This window comes from Lagenorhynchus albirostris, chromosome 20 (assembly GCF_949774975.1).
Source record: "Lagenorhynchus albirostris chromosome 20, mLagAlb1.1, whole genome shotgun sequence".
Classification (NCBI taxonomy): Eukaryota; Metazoa; Chordata; class Mammalia; order Artiodactyla; family Delphinidae; genus Lagenorhynchus; species Lagenorhynchus albirostris.
Window position 1 is genome coordinate 34,531,391 of NC_083114.1, and position 20,927 is coordinate 34,552,317.

General features: G+C 44.5%; 1 protein-coding gene across 1 annotated transcript in view; it reads right to left on the minus strand.

Annotated features, from left to right (window-relative positions):
* LOC132511360 (C-C motif chemokine 4) overlaps positions 1-7,303 on the minus strand; it is a 90,668-nt gene extending 83,365 nt beyond the window's left edge. The window contains exon 1 of the mRNA XM_060134487.1: positions 6,551-7,303. The gene's annotated coding sequence lies outside the window, so the exon portion shown is untranslated. The remainder of the gene's footprint in view (positions 1-6,550) is intronic.
* Between the last annotated feature and the right edge of the window lie 13,624 nt (positions 7,304-20,927).

The window sequence follows — 20,927 nt, forward strand, 5'->3', positions numbered from 1 at the left end:
AAGAAGGCAAAAGACCTGTACACAGAAAACTATAAGATACTGATGAAAGAAATCAAAGATAACACAAACAGATGGAGAGATATACCATGTTCTGGGATTGGAAGAATCAAGATTGTGAAAATGACTATACTACCCAAAGCAATCTACAGAGTCAATGCAATCCCTATCAAATTATCAATGGCATTTTTCACAGAACTAGAACAAAAATTTTACAATTTGTATGGAAACACAAAAGACCTCGAATAACAAAAGCAATCTTGAGGGAAAAAAACGGAGCTGGAGGAATCAGGCTCTCTGACTTCAAACTATACTACAAAGCTACAGTAATCAGGACAGTATGGTACTGGCACAAAAACAGACATAAAGATCAATAGAACAAGATAGAAAGCCCAGAGGTAAACCCACACACCTATGGTCACTTAATCTATGATAAAATAGGCCAGAATATACAGCCTCTTCAATAAGTGGTGCTGGGAAAACTGGACATCTACATGTAAAAGAATAAAATTAGAATACTCCCTAACACCATACACAAAAATAAACTCAAAATGGATTAAAGACCTAAATGTAAGGCCAGACACTATAAAACTCTTAGAGGAAAACATAGGCAGAACCCTCTTTGACATAAATCGCAGCAAGATCTTTTTTGTCTCACCTCCTAGAGTAATGAGAATAAAAACAAAAATAAACAAATGGGACCTAATTAAACTGAAAAGCTTTTGCACAGCAAAGGAAACCATAACGAGACAGAAAGACAGGGACGTCCCTGGTGGTCCAGTGGTTAAGAATCTGCCTTCCAATGCAGGGGACACAGGTTCGATCCATAGTTGGGGACTAAGATACCACATGCCGCAGGGTAACTAAGCCCGAGCACTGCAACTACTGAGCCCATGCGCTCTAGAGCCCATGTGCCACAACTAGACAGCCCACACACCGCAACTGAGCCCACAGGCTACAAAGAAGATCCCACGTGCTGCAACGAAGATCCTGCCACAACTGAGACCCAATGCAGCCAAATAAATAAATAAATAAATTTTAAAACAAAAAGACGAAAAGACAACCCTCAGAATGGAAGAAAATATTTGCAAATGAAGCAACTGATAGGGATTAATCTCCAAAATGTACAAACAGCTTATGCAGCTCAATATTAAAAAAACAAACAACCCGGAATTCCCTGGTGGCACAGTGGTTAAGAATCCGCCTGCCAATGCAGAAGACACAGGTTTGATCCCCGGTCCGGGAAAATCCCACATGCTGTGGAGTAACTAAGCCCATGCGCCGCAACTACTGAGCCTGCGCTCTAGAGCCTTTGAGCCACAACTACTGAAGCCCACACGCCCTAGAGCCCATGCACTTCAACTACTGAAGCCTGAGCACTCTAGGGCCCCTGCTCTGCAACAAGAGAAGCCACCGCAAATAAGAAGCCTGCACACCACAACAAAGAGTAGCCCCTGCTCACCACAACTAGAGAAAGCCCACGTACAGCAATGAAACCCAACACAGCCAAAAAACAAACAAACAAACAGTCCAATCAAAAAATGGGTAGAAGACCTAAATAGAAATTTCTCCAAAGACATACAGATGGCCAACAAACACATGAAAAGATGCTCAACATCACTAATTATTAGAGTAATGCAAATTAAAACTACAGTGAGGACTCACCTCACACCAGTCAGAATGGCCATCATCAAAACATCTACAAACAATAAATGCTGGAGAGGGTGTGGAGAAAAGGGAACCCTCTTGCACTGTTGGTGAGAATGTAAATTGATACAGCTACTATGGAGAACAGTAAGGAGGTCCCTTAAAAAACTACAAATAGAACTACCATATGACCTAGCAATCCCACTACTGCGCATATACCCTGAGAAAACCATAATTCAAAAAGAGTAATGTACCACAATGTTCACTGCAGCTCTATATGCAATAGCCAGTACATGGAAGCAACTTAAGTGTCCATCGACAGATGAATGGATAAAGAAGATGTGACATATATATACAATGGACTATTACTCAACAATAAAAAGAAATGAAACTGAGTTATTTGTAGCAAGGTGGATGGACCTAGAGACTGTCATACAGAGTGAAGTAAGTCAGAAAGAGAAAAACAAATACCGTATGCTAACACATATATATGGAATCTAAAAAAAAAAAATGGTTCTGATGAACCTAGGGGCAGGACAGGAATAAGGACGCAGATGTAGAGAATGGACTTGAGGACATGGGGAGGGGGACGGGTAAGCTGGGACAAAGTGAGAAAGTGGCATAGACATATATACACTACCAAACGTAAAATAGATAGCTAGTGGGAAGCAGCCACATGGCACAGGGAGATCAGCTCAGTGCTTTGTGTCCACCTAGAAGGGTGGGATAGGGAGGGTGGAAGGGAGACGCAAGAGGGAGGAGATATGGGGATATATGTATACGTATAGCTGATTCACTTTGTTATAAAGCAGAAACTAACACACCATTGTAAAGCAATTATACTCCAATAAAGATGTTAAAAAAAGAAAGAAAGAAAACAATTGCACTTACAATAGCCTCAAAAAGAATAAAATACTTAGGAATAAATTTAACAAAACAAATGCAAGACTTGTACACTGAAAACTACGAAACATCATTGAAAGAAATTAGAAATAAGCTGAATAAATGGAAAGATATCCCATGTTCACGGATTGGAAGATTTAATATTGTTAAGTTAGTAATACTCCCCCAATTCATCTATAGATTCAGTGTAATTGCTATCGAAATCTGAGGTAGTTATATTGCAGAAAATAACAAGTTGATCATAAAATTTGTATGGAAATACAAGAGACCAAGAATAGCAAAAGAAAAAAAAATCTTGAAAAAGAAAAACAAAGTTGGAGCACTCACAATTCTTGACTTCAAAACAAACTACAAAGCTAATCAAGACAGTATGGTACTGGTATTAGGATAAACATATAGATAAATAAAATGGAATTGAGAGTCTAGAAATAAACCCTTACATTTATGGCCAAACTATTATTGACAAGGGTGCTGTTAAAAGATAAACTGAGTCATATTAAACATTTTAGGAGTTATTTGAGCAAAAATCAACTAGAAGTGGGCAGCACCAAACCACAAGTGGTTAGCAGCGCTCCACCAACAGGAACTGGGGGAAAGCCTTTTATAGAGAAAAGGGAAAAGCAAAACAAGGAAATTATTTGATTGGCTATAGCTTAAGCCATTGCCTTATTTGGGAAACCTAGTTGGCTGTTTGTGATTGGTTTTCCTTAAGTTTCAATTTCGTAACCTTGAAGCACTTATAGGCTTAGATTTGGTTTGCTTATATAGGTAGCTAAGATATTAGAACTACCTCAGTCTAATGGCCTCCTTCTTTAATTCATTTACAGTGCCAGATCAACTCGATGGGGAAAGGATAGTCTTGTCAACAAATAGTGTTGGAACAACCGTATACCCATATGCAAAAGAATGAGGCTGGACCTTTCCTTATACCACACATGAAAAGTAACTTAATGGAGAATGCAAACAACGTACACATTTATTAGTAATGAGGAAAGCTGAAATAAATTTACAAATAGATGCAAATTTGGTCAATATACACAGGGCAATAATCAATGGTATTCCACCAGACAAAATTCATTTGCAGTTCTGTAGATAAGGATTATATGCGTGGCTATAAGTTTTCTACAATTTACTAGGTCCTAAAACAATGCAAAGACAATGAAAGGTACAAGCCCTTTCAAAATCAGATCATCCAGAAGAGGACCCTAAAGAAGACACCCAGCAACCGTTTATTTTTTTTGGAAGAAGGCAGTTCATTTCAAACTCCTTCAGTTTTTCTCAACATTCTTCTTGGAGTGCTTTCCTCCTATTCTGTCCCTAGCTCACTCTCACTATGCAGATCGTAGCCAAAATGGCAATACCTAGGAGGGAACTCCCTTGCCCCCAAACCCAATTTAGGATTTCCTATTCTCTTATAGACCATCCTGGGCTTTTTCTTCAGATCACTTATCACATTTTATAATTTGAGATTATTTGTGTGGTTATTTCTTCACTATCTAGCTGCCATGAGAACACATCTCCATTTTGCTTACAGCTATTCCTAATTGTCTTGCCCTGGGCTTTCGTAGGCTCTCAGTAACCACTTGTTAGTCAGCTGGTCAATCAATCCACAAATAAATCAACTGATGGTAAATGCTACCCCAGCACCTGGTTGTCAACCTCATTTGTAAATCACAATTTTGAGAGAAAAAAATAGGTTTTCAGTCTGGGTTTCACCCTAAATTTTGCCTAATGGAAAGTTGAATATCTGACTCATAAGAAAAGATCAAGAGCTTATATACTTTTCTTGAAGATTTTGATTTGATATATTTAACTTTATTATTAGCAGAGGACAGAAGGTTGATTTTCCTAGGGCTTTGTTTTTTTGGGGTTTTTTTTGGGGGGGTTGGCTCTTTTTCTCTGTGGGACATTTTAGGCCAAGTTATTTATATAGGGAGAGACAAGCCTACTGATGAGGCTAAAATCAGTCTTAAAAACTACACAATTATTCAGAGCAGCTTTACTTGTAATAACCCAAAACTGGAAACAGTCCAAATGTCCTTCAATGGGTGAATGCTTAAACAGACTAGTACATCCATACCGTGGAATACTACCAGCCACAGCCATAAAAGAAACAAATAATTAATACACGCAACAACTTGGATGGAGCTCAAAGGCTTTACGCTAAGAGGAAAAAAAAGCCAATAACCCCACAGAGCAACAGCTCTTAGTGGTGTACACAGCCCTCGTCCACAGAGAGCCTCTCAGGGAGAAATGAACCACAGCAGCCAGTGGGCTGCACTCAGAGCAGTTTGGCTGGTGAGCACTCATGAGCCCTGGCTGTTAACCCTTTGCACTGACCGGCTGTTCTAAAGGGATTAACCCTAAGGCTTGGACAAAGGGAAGCCAAGGGGTAGATGATCATGAACAAGCCCTTGTGGGGTCAGGATAGGTGGAAAGACATTTGGGTTCACCTGCAAGACCTGAGGCAGTCCTCACTGTTTCCATGTTCCAACTCAGAAGGCACTGACACCCCCTGGCAATCAGGAAGCTGATGCCCTAGCCTGGGGTCCTGGTCTGGCCTGTCCTGCCCCCAGTCCATCTCCTCACACCTGACAGTGCTGCCTCCCCTGTCCAAGATGAATGGTGCGCACAACCAGGTCAAGTTCCTAAAGCTGCCACCTCCCTCTCCTCGAGGCCGGGGACACACATTCTGTTTCCCACCAGTACCATCATTTGGCCACCATCTTTGTCCCCTCCATCAGCCTGGAGGACACTGTAGCACACACGGAGGCCCTTATTAAATCCCCCAGCAAGCCCTGAATGAAGGCCCACAAAGCCTGTCCTTACTGAACACTGACATGTCTCTAATGAGAAAAGCTGTCTTCCAACATAGGATGGCCCTGGACATCATCACTGCCTCGCCAGGAGGCACCTGTGCCATTAGCCAAGCAGAATGTTGTGTGTTCATACCTGGTGAGTCTTCTGTCTGCTACTGTGTTGTCTTTATTAAATCACATGAGGACACAGTAATGCCCTGAGTGATCCCACCCCCAGCCTAGGGGACTTATAAATCAGTGGTTCTGAACAGGCGGCTCTTGGTGGGAAAAGCTGCCACTGATTTGGGGAATTATTGTCTTAACCTGTGCTTCTCTCTTGCATGTGCCTGTATTGTTGCTGAGGCATCTGCCTCCAATGTAGCCTGATAGCGGCCAAGAAGGATCCACTTCCGTGCTAGTGAAACCCCTTGGTTTGGTTCTCAGGACACTTGAGGAAGAAGGGGGGCATGTGAGATTGTCAGAGCTGGTCATGGTCACTAGGGGTGGAGTGTAGGGGGAGGTTATTGAGAGGATGTGACCTTGAGTTTGACCTGCGAGCTGGACCTGGGTGATCAGAGGCTGCTCACCCCCTTCCTCTGTCCTTGGAATGTGCATTCAGCTTCACTTCCTTGCTCCCAGAAGCTCCCCAAGGATGCAGCCTTGAGAGACTAAGGTGGTGTTAAGACCATCTGCATGGTGTCTGTGCCTGAGCCCAGTTACGGCCTCTATATAAAACTTCTAAGATTCTGGCCAGGCAGGTGCAGAGATCTACTATCTTGCAGCGTCCAAGACGAGCCTCATGCATAAATTCTCTTGCTTTTTATTGAGTTTTATTTTATTTTATTGGTCACCCCTCATGGTATGCGGGATCCTAGTTCCCTGACAAGGGATGAACCCGCGCCCCCCGCAGTGGAAGCCCGGAGTCCTAACCACTGGACCGCCAGGGAAGTCCCTCCCTTGCTTTTTAAACCTGCCATCAACCAATCTGGAGCAGCCGCCTCTCTCTTCATTCTCTCCCTGCCCTCCAAGTATAGGGGCCAGTTTCAGATTACACCCTGGAGGCTCCAGAGAAGTTTGCAACCCAGCAGAAACACATAACGTTATTTTAACCATCTGTCAAATGATGAAAACAAAACAATTTAGTAACGAATCCCCACCTTGAATACCTTCAATGTGAATTCAGGGATTTAAAAATTACAAAGTACCTTCTTTGTGAATCTGTATCAAGGTGGTATCATGCCGGTATGAGTAGTATTTACCATCTTTTTTGACATGTCTTTGGGGAGAGGAAGAAGGTTGCCCAATCTGAAAAAGGGAAAAATCAGGAAATGAGCAAAGTCTGCCTCTATTGTCCTCAGCTTTCTCCTTTAGGCCCTTTTAGGGCATCTCCACAGCCCTAATCCTTAGTTGCCCAGTGCCTTTAATTTTTTTCTCACTCAGAGGCCATCCTGAAATCAGGTCTCTGAGCCTCTTTTCATACTAAAGTGGGAGTAACTAACCAGAGCATTTTAACAGGGGTTGAAAGGCCAAAACCAAAAGTCAGGAATCATCCATGAAGTGAGAACATCTGGTAGCTTCCAGGCTTTGGGGCCACCTGAGCCTTCCAGGAAGGATGGAAGGGAGGGCAGGGGAGAATGGGGTGGGAACTCTTGGGCACAGGGAAAGGTCTGATGTTGCAGGGCCAACAGGTAGATTGTGCTTAGCAAGGGAAGAAGGCATCCAGGGGTGCTAACAAAACCCGAGACCTGTAATCCTACAGACAGCCCATTGCCACCTGGCCCACCAGGAAGGGGAGACACCTGGTCACAGGAGGGAGAAAAAGGGCTTAGATTTGCAGAGCACCTACTCTGTGCCAGGTATTGTGTGAGGTGCTCTATGGATGACACCTCAGTTGACACCCCCGCCCCAACCCTTGACATAGGTTCCCATTTCTGGATGAGGGTACTGAGACCCAGTGAGGCTAGGTCTTTTTTTTTTTTTTTTTTTTTTTTTGCGGTACGCGGGCCTCTCACTGTTGTGGCCTCTCCCGTTGCGGAGCACAGGCTCCGGACGCGCAGGCTCAGCGGCCATGGCTCACGGGCCTAGCCGCTCCGCGGCATGTGGGCTCTTCCTGGACCGGGGCACAAACCCAAGGCTAGGTCTTTGAAGTAATGTGTCTTATTGGACAAACTCTAAGAGGATGGGCCTGCCCAGTTAACACAAAGCCACTGCTGTGGATGGCTATGCCCATCTGGTATCTGAGTGACCCACTCTGAGGGAACTGAGTCATGGGTCTTGCCTACCTGGCAACGCAGACCTGCTGCTCCTCCAGGCTTCCTCACCACAGTAAGCAGCCCTTGGTCCCGAGACCCGACCCCACCCCACTTAGGCAGATGAGCTGGGCGTCCCAGCCAATCACTGCCATCATCAAGATCCTCCTCCCCATGGCCATGGCTGAGTCCAGCCTGATCATTTTCACCTGGAGGACTGCAGCAGCCTCCTAACTGGTGTCTCCACCGTTGGCCCTCCCTGAATCCATTCTTCACAAACCACTCAGGGTGAGCTCCCAAAATGTAAAACTGATCACGCTTTCCCTGTTTAAACACACCAATATCCCTGTGCCATGCGACTGCTTCCCACTAGCTATCTACCTTACGTTTGTTAGTGTATATATGTCCATGACTCTCTCGCAGCATGGCACAGGGATATCAGCTCGGTGCTTTGTGACCGCCTGGAGGGGTGGGATAGGGAGGGTGGGAGGGAGGGAGACGCAAGAGGGAAGAGATATGGGAACATATGTATATGTATAACTGATTCACTTTGTTATAAAACAGAAACTAACACACCATTGTAAAGCAATTATACCCCAATAAAGATGTTAAAATAAATAAATAAAAATAAAAATAAAACACACCAAAGGCTTTGTGTTGTCCTCAGGATAAACCCCATCTCCATAACAAGGCCTGGTGTTGCCTGTGCAATCTGACTCCTGCCCCCTCTCCAGCCCCATCGGGAACTCCCTTCCCCTGCTCTCAGGGTTCCAGCCACACTCAGTTCCTGATATGTGCTAGGACTTCCTGCCTCAGGACCTTTGCACAAGCTATTTCCCTTACCTGTATTCCTGTCTTCCTTGCTTTTCAACCTACCTAACACTGCTCAGATGTTCTCTTATCAGAGAGGCATTCTCTGAGCTCCCAATATATTCCTTTCCATTGTGTTGTTTATTCCAATGTATAAGTATCTAGCTACTTTTGTGATTATTTATTTAATGTTTGTCTCCAGGAGAACAGGGACCACGATCTTTTGATTCTTTGTGGTATTCTTGGTGCCAAGCAGAAGGCCTGGCAAATGGTAGGCACTTCGTAAATATGTATTATATAGATGATAGATGGACAGACAAACAAGTAGATGTTCTTACAGAAAGCTCACGCTGATTTTTCCTTTTGCCTCAGGCTCCAGTATGGCTTGGCATAGTACTGTTACTGATCCTGTCTTTATTTAAAATTTTGACATTTTATTAAAATGTTATTTATGTTGATTACTGAGGTTTTTTTTTTTTTGGTGCCCCCTTAATTTTGTGCTCAAGGTCAGTACCTCACTAACCATTCCCAAGTTCCAGCCCTGCCCATAGTAAGGAACTAATAATAACTATTGCTAAAATAATTATTATCATATAGATAAGACATAATAGAACAATCATAGGCTTTAGAATCAGACAAACTTAGGTTTCAACCTGGCACATTCATTCATCAATCATCCATTTACTTAAACGTGCTCAATGATTTTTTGAGACCCCGCTCTGTGCCACCTATCTCTCAACATGCTGGGATACAGTGTGGCAGAAACACAGTCTCTGCCCTCAGGGAGCTTCCAGTCTAGAAGCTCTGCTGCTGACCAGCTTGTGACCTTCTGTGAGTCATTAGGCTTCCTGAGTCTCAGGTTCTTCATCTGTAACAGAATAATAACAATAGCAACAACAACAACAATAACAATAATATCATCTGCCTGTATTGCCCAAAGGTTGGGAATTTTAGCAATCAGCTATGTCAATAGACATGAACCCATATCCCAATACCCCCATACAATGCCCCATCTGGTATTATTTGCAGTTTCAAGGAAGAGGCCCAGAAAAGGTAAGTGTCCTGTCTGGGGTCACACAGCCTTCAGAAGCAGAAACAAGGGCAAATCTAGTTTTCCTGCTTCATGATCAAGGCTCTGCTGCATACAGACAGACCTCCCCTTCCTGTCCCAGCGTCTTCCTGAGATCTCGGGGACTGGGAAATGGTGGCGACCCATCCCTTTTGCAGGGAGGACAGTCTTGCCCTGTTGTGGCCCACCCTGGGCATAGTCCAGCCTTGGGGAGGATCTGAAAGAAAGAGGAGTTAGCAGAGGAGGAAAAGAATAAATTAAAAGAGGAGGAGGAAGAGGCATCCAGAAAAGGGGCCAGGCCATACCCCCTCCAGGGTCTTGCCACCTCCTCCTCCTTCCTTTCCCCAACATTCCCAGGGACAGAGAAGCAGGTCTCAGTGTCCTAGTGGACACAGCTCAGCCTCATACCACCCTTCTCAGGGCAGAACCAGTGGCTGACCTGACCATACTCTCTCTCCTCCATCTCTCAAAAACTCCCACACAGTTTGTGCCAAACTCTTTTAAGACTTCTATCCTCTGCCCCAAAGCAATTGGGGCATCCCAGCTCAGGGTGCAGGAAAAGCAGATGCCCGAGGCCCCTCCTACTGTTACCGAGTCCAAGCTTGTACTGCTCGCCACACGACAGACCAATAAATCTAGAGATGAGGTGTTGGGGCAAGGAATAGTGACTTTATTTGGAAAGCCAGCAGACCAAGAAGATGGTGGACTAATGTCTCAAAGAACCATCTTACCTAAGTTAGAATTCAGGCTTCTTTTTTAGTAAAAGGGGAGGGGGTGTGGTTGGTTGTTGCCAACTTCCTGGTGTTGGAATCCTTTGTTCTTGCGGCTGTCCACATAGGTCAGGTAAACCGTCAACAGGACAAACCTTACTCTTTGTTCTGCAAATTCTTATCTCTATATGAATGGAAAAGTATTACACCCTTAAAGGTCAGAGCCTTGAGAATGGGCTATCCTGTATATTTCAGGCTATAGGCAACATTCTTAACTTGTAGCAAAAACAATAGAATACAAAGGTCAACGTAAAAGAAACAGTACAAATATGGAGTCAGATTTGTTCTTCCCTATTATACTACCCCACCCCCCTCACCTCAGCCAGAGCTTGGGAATTGTCCTGCTCTGGATTTAACCCCAATATCACTTTCTTTCAGCTCTCACTCACTGTGCTGGATTCTGTTCTCTTCCAAAACTTTGCCCTGACTCCCAGCCCTCCAGGGCCCCAAGGAGCCAGGGGGCTCCAGGCCTTACGGTCTATTTGGTAGCAGAGCCTTGCAGGAAGCGCAAAGGGCCATTCCACCAAAACTGTGCTGGACACATCAAGAATTTGTGTGGTTTCATTTGGGCCTCTGACAGGTCAGGAGCTTAGAAGTGAAGGCGGGCAGGTCAGAACCCTGAGCAGGACACAAGAAGGAGTCCAGGAGTGGGGGATAGAAGCTCCTTTACTTTTAGTCCCATGTGACAGAAAGCCCACATTAAATGTCCTAGAGAAAAACAAAAATAGCTTATTGGCTTATGTCCCCAAATACTCAAAAAGAGCAAATGCCAGGGTGGCTCAGGGAAAACGAGTCCCAGGGCAAAGGACTCCTCAGCACTGTGGGGTTGACTCCACTTGCTCTTCTGCAGATGCCCCAAGACCACCACAGGACCCCCGCCCCGCCAACGGAGCTGCCTCCCCGCTTCCTTATAAGCTGAGAACTACTGAGGAAGGACCACAGCTGCTGGGCTTGGGAGGTGGGTCCCCACCTGAGACAAAGGATTGACAAGAGCCCCGTGGGACTAACAGCTGTATGGGCAGAGAAGTTCCCTCAGAGAAGGAGGGCAGAGCTTCCAGAAGAAAGAAGGTTGCTGGAAAGAAATAAACAGATGTAAATCTCCTTACTTTATTTTTTCTAAAAAACAAACAAACAAAAAACACCTCTTGGTCTTAAAGTATTGATCTACTTTAAGGAATTGTCTTCAAGTATTACCACGTTAAATGTTTGTGCTCATTTCTACATTATGTGCGTGGTGTGCACACACCCAAAACGTGCGTCACATTTTATCATTTCCATGCCTTTGTCTGAAAGGGTGAGCTCTCGTATCAGGAGACCTTGTTTTGAAGCCCAGCTTTGCCCCTTTCTAGCCGTGTGAGCAAATTACTTCACTACTCTGTGCCTGAGTATCCTCATCCCTAAAAGGGGATGATGATTGTACCTATTATACAGGGTTGTAATGAGGATATAATGATAAAATATTTTCAAAACAGTAAGTGGTTTGTGTCCTATTACAACTCTTCGTTATTACCACTATTTGCAGTTACCTCTGACTAGAACGTTCTTCCTTCTTTCTTTGCCTTTTAAAATTGGATACAGTCTCAGTCCAATTTTTGAGACCCAGTTCAAATGCCATCCCTTTCATGCATTTTTCTCCTCCTTCTAATCAAGGGATCTCTCTTGCCTTCCTCTGAAATCCTCACTGGGCCCTAAGGCCTCACAGCTCTAGATGGCAGGGACTTTCTCAGTCCTCTTCATCTCCACCCCAACTAGAATAAAACCATCTTTACTCACACTTACAGTAGGGCTTCTTAACAAGTACTAGCTTAATTAAAAGAAATAAGCCTAAATCTCCCAACAAAGAAAAACTCTGGACCACATAGCTTCACTGGTGAAATCCACCAAACACTGAAAGAAGAATTAACATGTCAAACTCTTCCAAAAAATAGAAGAGGAAGGAATACTTCCTAACTCACTCCATGAAGTCAGCATTACCCTGATCTATGAACATATTTTCATATAAATATATGTACATAATGTTTATAGCAGCACTATTCATAATATCCACAAATTATGAAACAACCCAAATGTCCATCAAATGATGAATGGATAAACAACATGAGAGACTTCTCTGGTGGCGCAGTGGTTAAGAATCCTCCTGCCAATGCAGGGGACATGGGTTGGATCCCTGGCCCGGAAGATCCCGCATGCCGCAGAGCAACTAAGCCCGTGTGCCACAACTACCGAGCCTGCACTCTAGAGCCCGCGAGCCACAACTAATGAGCCCGTGTGCTGCAACTACCGAAGCCTCCATGCCTAGAGCCTGTGCTCCGCAACAAGAGAAGCCACCACAATGAGAAGCCCACGCACCACAATGAAGAGTAGCCCCCACTCACTGCAACTAGAGAAAGCCCGAGTGCAGCAGCAAAGACCCAATGCAGCCAAAAATAAATAAATAAAATAAAATAAAATAAATAAATAAATAAATATATGAGATAGAGCCATACAATGGAATATTATTCAGTCATAAAAAAATTAAGTACTGATCCCTGTTACAACCTGGATGAACCTTAAAAACATGAAATTAAACATTAAATGAAAGGATCCAAACACAAAAGGCAGCATATAATATTATTCCATTTATATACGAAGCATCCGGAATGGGCAAATCCAGAGAGACAGAATGCAGACTAGTGGTTGCCAGGGGCTGGGGGAGGAGAGAAAGAAAGTGACTATTTACTGGGTGTAGGAAATACCTTTTGGGGTGGTGAAAATCTTCTGGAAGTAGACAGAGGTGATGGTTACGCAAACTGTGAATGTATTAAATGCCACTAAATTGCACACTTTAAAAAGGATTAACAGTTAATATTATTTGTTTTACCTCTGTAACAACAAAAAGCAATAAGCCTCCTCTTGAATGAGGAAGTATTACTTTTACTTTCAGGAAACTTATACAGATTAGTCAATCTCCATTGCCCAAAGAGGAAATTATCAGTTAGCTTTTACTCATAACAAATCACCCTCAAATTTAGTAGATTAAAACAAGCATTGGGACATCTCTGGCGGTCCAGTGGTTGAGACTTCACCTTCCAGTGCAGGGGGTGTGGGTTTGATCCCTGGTGAGGGAGCTAAGATCCCACATGCCTCACAGCCAAAAAAAAAAAAAAAAACCCACCAAATCATAAAACAGCAGCAATATTGTAACAAATTCAATAAAGACTTTTAAAAAAATGGTCCACATCAAAAAAATCTTTACAGAAAAAAAAACCAAGCATTAACAACAAGATACCTCTGCACACCTACTAGAATGGCCAAAATCTGGAAAAATAACAACATCAAAGGCTGGCAAGGATGTGGAACAGCAGAAACTCCCATTCATTGCTGGTGGGGAAGCAAAATGGTACAGCCACTTTGGAAGACAACTTGGAGGTTTCTTACAAAACTAAACATACTCTTACCAAATGATCCAGCAATCATGCCCCTTGGTATTTACCCAAAGGAGATGAAAACTTATGTCCACACAGAAACCAGTGCACAGATGTTTATAGTAGCTTTATTCATAATTGCCAAAACTTAGAAGCAACCAAGATGTCCCTTAGTAGGTGAACAGGTAAATAAACTGTGGTACCTCCAGACAGCCCTAAAGCAAATGAGGTATCAAGCCGTGAAAAGACAGGGAGGAATCTTACAAGCATATTAGTAAGTGAAAGAAGCCAATCTGAAAATGTTGCATACTGCATGATTCCAACTATATGACATTCTGGAAAAGGCAAAACTATGGAGAGAGTAAAAACTCAGTGATTGCCGGGTTGGGGGTAGGTGGGTGGTAGGGGAGATGAGTAGGCAGAGCACAGAGGATTTTTAGGACAGTGAAAATAGTCTATGATACCATAATGATGGATACACATAACTATACATTTGTCCAAACCCATAGAATGTACAACACCGAGAGTGAACTGTAATGTAAACTATGGTCTTTGGTGATTATGATGTGTCACTGTTAGGTTCACCAATTGTATCAAATGTACCACTCTGGTGGGGACTATTGATAATGGCGGAGGCTGTGCCTTTTGGGGGTATGGGGTATGAGGGAAACCCCTATACCCCCCCTCAGTTTTGCTATGAATCTAAAACTGCTTTTAAGTGCCAGCATTTATTATTTCTCACAATTCTGTGGGTTGGACGGGTGGTTCTCCTGGTCTGAGGCAACTCAGCTGGGGTTCAGTGGTCTAGGATGACCTCTCAGCTGGGACAGCTCTCCATGTGGTTGCTTAACCTTCAAGAGGCTACTATGGGCTGGTACACATAATTGCATAAAGGTTCCCAGCAGAAAACTAGCACAAGTCTCAATGGGCCAGCACTTTTCAAGTCTCTGTTTGCATCACACATTCTACTGTCTCATTTGCCAAAGTAAGTCACATAGCCAAGACCAGAGTCAGTATCAGAAACAACTTCCCAAGGGTATGCATACGGGGTGGGGGCATTTATTGCAGTCATTTTTGTACATAAGCTACCAAAGGAAGGAAGAAGTCAAATATTGAAACCAAGACCTAATCTCTAATAGCCAAGCTAGAGTTAGGAGAAGTGCTTTGTACAAAACAGAAATCTCTTTATTTGACTTGATATCACCAAGGCATACAGGAAATGGTCAGAAGATATCTGAGGACCCCCATCCATGTGTGACCACAGAGCAGTTTCAGTTCTACATTATAAAACAGACTTCAGCTGTGGACTCTTTTTTTTTTCTCATTTTTTTAAAAATTTATTTTTGGCTGCATTGGGTCTTCATTGCTGTGCGTGGGCTTTCTCTAGTTGCAGCAAGCAGGGGCTACTCTTCATTGCGGTGCGCAGGCTTCTCATTGCGGTGGCTTCTCTTGCTGCGGAGCACGGGCTCTAGGCACACGGGCTTCTGTAGTTGTGGCATGCGGGCTCATTAGTTGTGGCTCACGGGCTCTAGAGCGCAGGCTCAGTTGTTGTGGCACACGGGCTTAGTTGCTCCGCGGCATGTGGGATCTTCCCGGATCAGGGATTGAACCCGTGTCCGTCCCCTGCATTGGCAGGCGGATTCCCAATCACTGTGCCACCAGGGAAGCCCAAGCTGTGGACTCTTGAATGGAATGCTATTCTTCAGATTTGTTGTGTTTCTCTAAGGAGGGCGTGGGCCCAGTCTTGTAGACATCAGGAGAAACAAGAAGACGTGTGGGTTGGATATTTTATTCCCCTTAGTACTTAAAAAGAAAGGCTTTCCCATGTACAATAATGAGGCTGTTTAAGATCATACACAAGGGTGGAAGAGGTACACACGGATTATTTCCAAACACAGATATTTACAGTAAGGACACGGAGGAAGTGGTGTAGACCAGGAGTCACCTCACCAGCTACCTGTCTCTCTGGGTCCTGGTCAGGCCTGCCCTAACATTTACAGGACCCAGGGTAAGAATCCATAAGGAGGCCTCTATGTCAGGTGTGCCAATATTTGAACTTTATAAAAGAGCGAACAAACAGATTTAAAAGTACAACGAATTGCTTAATATTGCAGCCCTGTGAAGCTACTGCATATACAGCCCCAGTTTGGGAGTGCATCGCCACAGACCGGAGCACAAAAACAAGCAAGAAAATGAACATGGAGCACCGCCGGGGAAGAACTGCTTGTTTTTCAAGAACGTATGGTGTTCATACCATCTGCGAGGAAAGATTTTGACAAGCTAGCTGGCTTACCTTTTCTCTCACCTAAAGGCTTCTGTGGTTCAAATCTTCCCCGCAGTCCAAAGGGGTGTCAGCCTCCAGTGCTGGCTGTGGCAACCCATCAGCCTTCACAGCCTTTAGACGCACAGCCTTTCAAAGACACAGGGCAGGAGAGGTGGGAAAGCATTTTCCCTTGAGTCATGAACTGTGTTTGTCACCAGAGTGGATGTTTAGTATTGAAGGTCATGCCAGGCCAGCCCTGAGTACCACATCCCAAGAGACAGAGGTTCCTTTGTGTTCTCCGATGAATTTATTTAGTGTGTGTTTGCGATATGAAGGATGCTCCAAAGCATGGGGTCCAGCCGCAGTCCCCTCCTGTCTGGGTCTTAAAGGAGTACCAGTCCTGGCACTTTGAAAGTTGGGACGTGTTAGGCAGGTGATACCTCTTGTCTGCCACCAGGAGCAGCTGTCCCAGGATGTCAGCCTACGGCATGGTTTTTGCCAGAGTTGCCACAAAGGACACAACTTACACAGGTGCTGGATGGGATACTTTACTCACGCAGAGAAGAGACAGAGCAAGATGAGCTTCAACAGTGAGTGTCGTTCCTCCCCACAGGCACTGGGTACCATCTTGCAGCCAACTTAGGAGAATGATCTGCAACCCCTCTTGGGCTACAAGTGAAGGGTCCCATTCCCTCCCCACTGGGAACAGGTGGTGGGAGGGTTGGCCTGGTGCCCTATGTCGTACAAGCTTAGGCAAAACAAAGGTGCACGCGTTGAGTCCAGAACACAGAAAGATAATCCCACATGAGGCAATAAACCCAGCACAGCTGTGCAGCGCTTTATCTCTTGGGAAGGAAGTGTCCCAGCCCCAAGGCCTCTCTTCTGTGGCCCTGAAGGGGTTGAAAGATCACATACCCCAGAATGCCTTTCCCAGTGGGATGCGCACCTGGCCTGAGAGAGAACTAGATCACTACCTCACCTTTGCTTGGGACAACAACCTGAACTCAAAGGACCTTTCTTGCTCACCACACATCCATCAGATGAGGCCAGACACCTGGGATGGTTTCACGTGGAAACTCAAGGAACAGCAACCAATGCAGGGAAGAACCACAACTTCAGGCCTCTCTCCTGAAAAGGGACCTGTGCATGGAACACCATCCAGATTTCAAGACCTGCCCAGCATGCAGACACATAACACATGGAGTGATGAGAAAGGAGGGAGGGCAAAGTTGAAAGTAACAGCAGAAAATTCCCGTAGACTAAGTGCAGGTCTGAGAAAAAAGATGAGCTACCCCAGCGAGGGGACATCTTAGCTCAAATATGCTAACTTTGTAATAGGATAGGGCAGCTCAGCTTATGCTAGATAAATGTGTTGTGCAAGCCCAGATACTGGAGTGTGGCAAGAGCAGTGTTTACAGGCAGAGATGACAAGATATCTGGTATCTCTAAGGGAAGAAGCTAGCAGGTGTCCTAAGCAGTATTGTGAAATAATTATAGTGAGTGCTTCACGTAGCAAACACCTCGTCTCAAAGGAACTGCCCAAAGCACAGTTCCTGGAGCGTAGTAAGTGTTCAAGAAGCATTGGCTGTTGTTATCATCAGCTCTGGAAGACCGCTGAGGCTGGAGCAGCTGATGTGGAGATGCACAGCCTGCTCCCTCGGTTATGCCAAGCTAAGTAGCAAACAGAGCTGATGTGATTCTTAAATGTCACCAATGCTGCTTGGTGGTGGAGGAGAGGAAAATCAATAAAAGACTCAGGAAGTACACAAAAACTACTCACAAAATGTTTTCTATACCAGAGAGGTCAAGAAACGGCAGTATATTGTGAAATTGGACATTTGCGCCTTCACCGTTTCTTTTGCTGAACCAACATTCGTTCGGTACTGTGTCAGACACCTCTGTACACACCACTTCTAGTCTGTCAGTGCCATCTCTTACTCTGGCCACCACTACAGCAACCAGTCCTGCACAGGCCTTGTCCAGCTCCACATAGGTATAATCTGACAGCACCTCACCTTGCCATCATGCATACCACTCTTTTCCTGTATCAGGGACTCTCTGATACTGACATAAAGGACCTGAAGGAATCTATTCAGTACTCAGGCACGTGCAACTTGGAGGTACTGGACAAGGACTCATGACTACAGGGACTTGGAAGTCACTGGGTAACATCCACAACAAAGGAGAAAGTCAGCGAGTGGATAGAATGACTTGCCCCATGGAAGCCAGCCAGCCTCTTCCCTCAGTCACGACAGCGCTAGTGCAGCAAGCCCTTGGCTATGGTGGCAAGGACGGCGGCTATGCGTGGGCCCAATAGTGTGGACTCTCTCTCATCAAGGCCCCTTTAACTATTGCCACTGCTGAATGCCTAACCTTCCAGCAGCAGAAGTAGATGTCAAGTCTCAATATGGCACCCAGCTCCAAGGAGAAAAAACAGCCATATGGTGACCTGTTGATTATCTTGGACCTCTGCCACCCTGCAAGGGAGAACAATCCAACCTTTGCAAGACTGACACGTACTCCAGATGTGGGGTTTTTTTCCCTACCAGCAGTACCTCTGCCAATGGTCCAAGGACTTACAGAATGTCTGATCACTCAGTATGGTGTTTGTACAAGATGGCTCAAGTCAGGGGATCCATTTTATAGCAAATGGTGTGAGTCAGTGGGTATATGGGATCCACTGGTATTAGCATATACTTAATCACCCAGATCAAGAGAATGGTGGGCTGTTAATAATTTAGCTGAGGCAACAACAAACTTCAGGGTTGGGACCTTCCCAGAGTTCAGTATATGCACTGAATCAAAGGTTGTCAGATGATGCTCTGTCGCCAGTGGCTAAAACACTCAGGAACCAAGGGGTTGGCCCCTCTCCATAATTCCCAGTCATCTATTTGTGGTTCCCATCCCTGCAACATTAGGCTCTGCTGGATTCCTGGGGAGAAGGCAGGGGTGGGTAGTAGAGATGTACTAGTATGAGTACACAGTATGGGTTCTTTTGAACCTGGAAGAACTAATACAACCATCTTGAAGGAGGCTTTGTGATGGATTAGACGTAATAAAGGCACAAACACATTGGAGGGAAGCAAAGGGTGGACCGTATTGTGTATTACTTCACATCCTTGCAAACTCACCCTTTAACTCAGCCACTGCTCAGCCATCACTTTCTTAGATTTACACAAGCTTCATGCAGGTCTCTTGCCTCATAACTCTATAGCTTCCTGCCCTGGGGCTTTCTCTGATCCTGAGCTGTGGAAATCATGATAGAATATAACACACATGCATTAGCAAACCAGAAATGTGAGGAATTTAATATTTGTGATCCACCACTGGCCAGTGAAGGGTTGTCCCCACCATCTATTGCTGTGTAACAAACCACCCAAAGCTTAGTGGTATAAAATGACCACGATTGTATTCTACTCACAAATTCTATGGGTCAGAAATTCATACGGGGCACAGCCCAGATGGCTCATCTCTGCTGATGATGCCTGGGGCATGCTTGGGAAGACACAATTAGCAAGAAATGACTCAAAGGGATGGGCAACCATCTAGAGCAGTGTTGTCCAATAAAAATACAATGCAAGTCACATATGGAATTTTAAATTTTTTAATAGCCGTATTAAAAAAGTAAAACAGGGGAGTTCCCTGGCGGTCCAGTAGTTAGGACTCGGCACTTTCACTGCCTTGGCCCAGGTTCAATCCCTGGTTTGGGTATTAAGATCCCACAAGCTACGTGGCATGGCTTAAAAAAAAAAAAAAAGTAAAACAGATGAAATAATTTTCATAATGTATTTTCTTTAATCCAATATATCCCAAACCTTACCATTTCCACATGTAATCGATATAAAAAATTATTGAGATGCTTTTACATTTGGGGGGTACTAAGTCTTTGCAACCCAGTGTATAGTTTATACTTTCAGAATAACTCAATTTAGATTAGCCCCATTTAAAGTGCTCAGTAGCCACATGTGGCTAGTAGTTGCTATATTGGGCAGTGCAGATCTACAGGCTTCCTCACTCCCATGTCTGGCACTTAGGCTGGGACAACTTGAAGGCTATGCTCATTTGGGACTGTCAACCAGAACACCTGCACGTAGTTTGGGCTTCCTCACAGCATGGCAGCCTCAAGCTAGTCACTCTTCTTAAATGGTGGCTCAGGGCTCCAAGAGCAAGTGTCCCCAGTGATCAAGGTTCAAGCCCCATGGTTTTTCACACCCTAGCTTCAGAGGTCACATGGCATGCTCCATTGATGGAACCAGTCACAAGCCCTCTCTGCTTCAAGACGAGAAAACAGAGACCCCACTGTTTGAAGAGAAAAGCACGTCAACGAATTTGTGGCCATATTTTAAAATGCCACAGGGATGAAAGCCAGGAGCTAAATGTTTCTCCTTTCTTCCTCCAGGCAAAATATTCTGCAATGCATTCATAAGGCACTTCAAAAAGTCCCAGCAGAATCGAACACTAATCCCCACCAACTGGTCCAGGCTCTCATTCCTGCTCCTAGGAATACTTCCCAAATTATCAAGCTTCACCCCATAGTTCTCATGCTCTGCTTTCAGGGGAATCTAAACTAGGAACAAAGATACAAAAATCCCTGCTTTCATGGAGTTTATGTTCTAGAAAAAGAGACAGATATTAAAAGATTTACAAGTAAAGTATACAGTATATTAGATAGTGTTAAGTGCACAGGAGAAAAAATTAAGACAAGAAATTTGGGCAGAGGGAGATTATAATTTTAGATAGAGTGTCCCAGAAAGACTAACCAGGAAAATAACATTTGAGTAAGGAGCTGAAGGAAGTTAGGGAGAAAGTAATACAGTAATTTAAGGGAAGAGTAACGAAGGCAGAGGGAACAAAGGTCTCTGAACCAGCCTGTATAACTGAAGTAGAATGAGTGAGGGGAAGTAATAGGGTCTGAAAACAGAGAGAAAACAGGGACCAGAGCACATAGGGGCTTGTAGGCTCTTAGAAGGATTGGGATTTACACTGGGGAGATTAAAAAGCCATGGGTGGGGTTTAA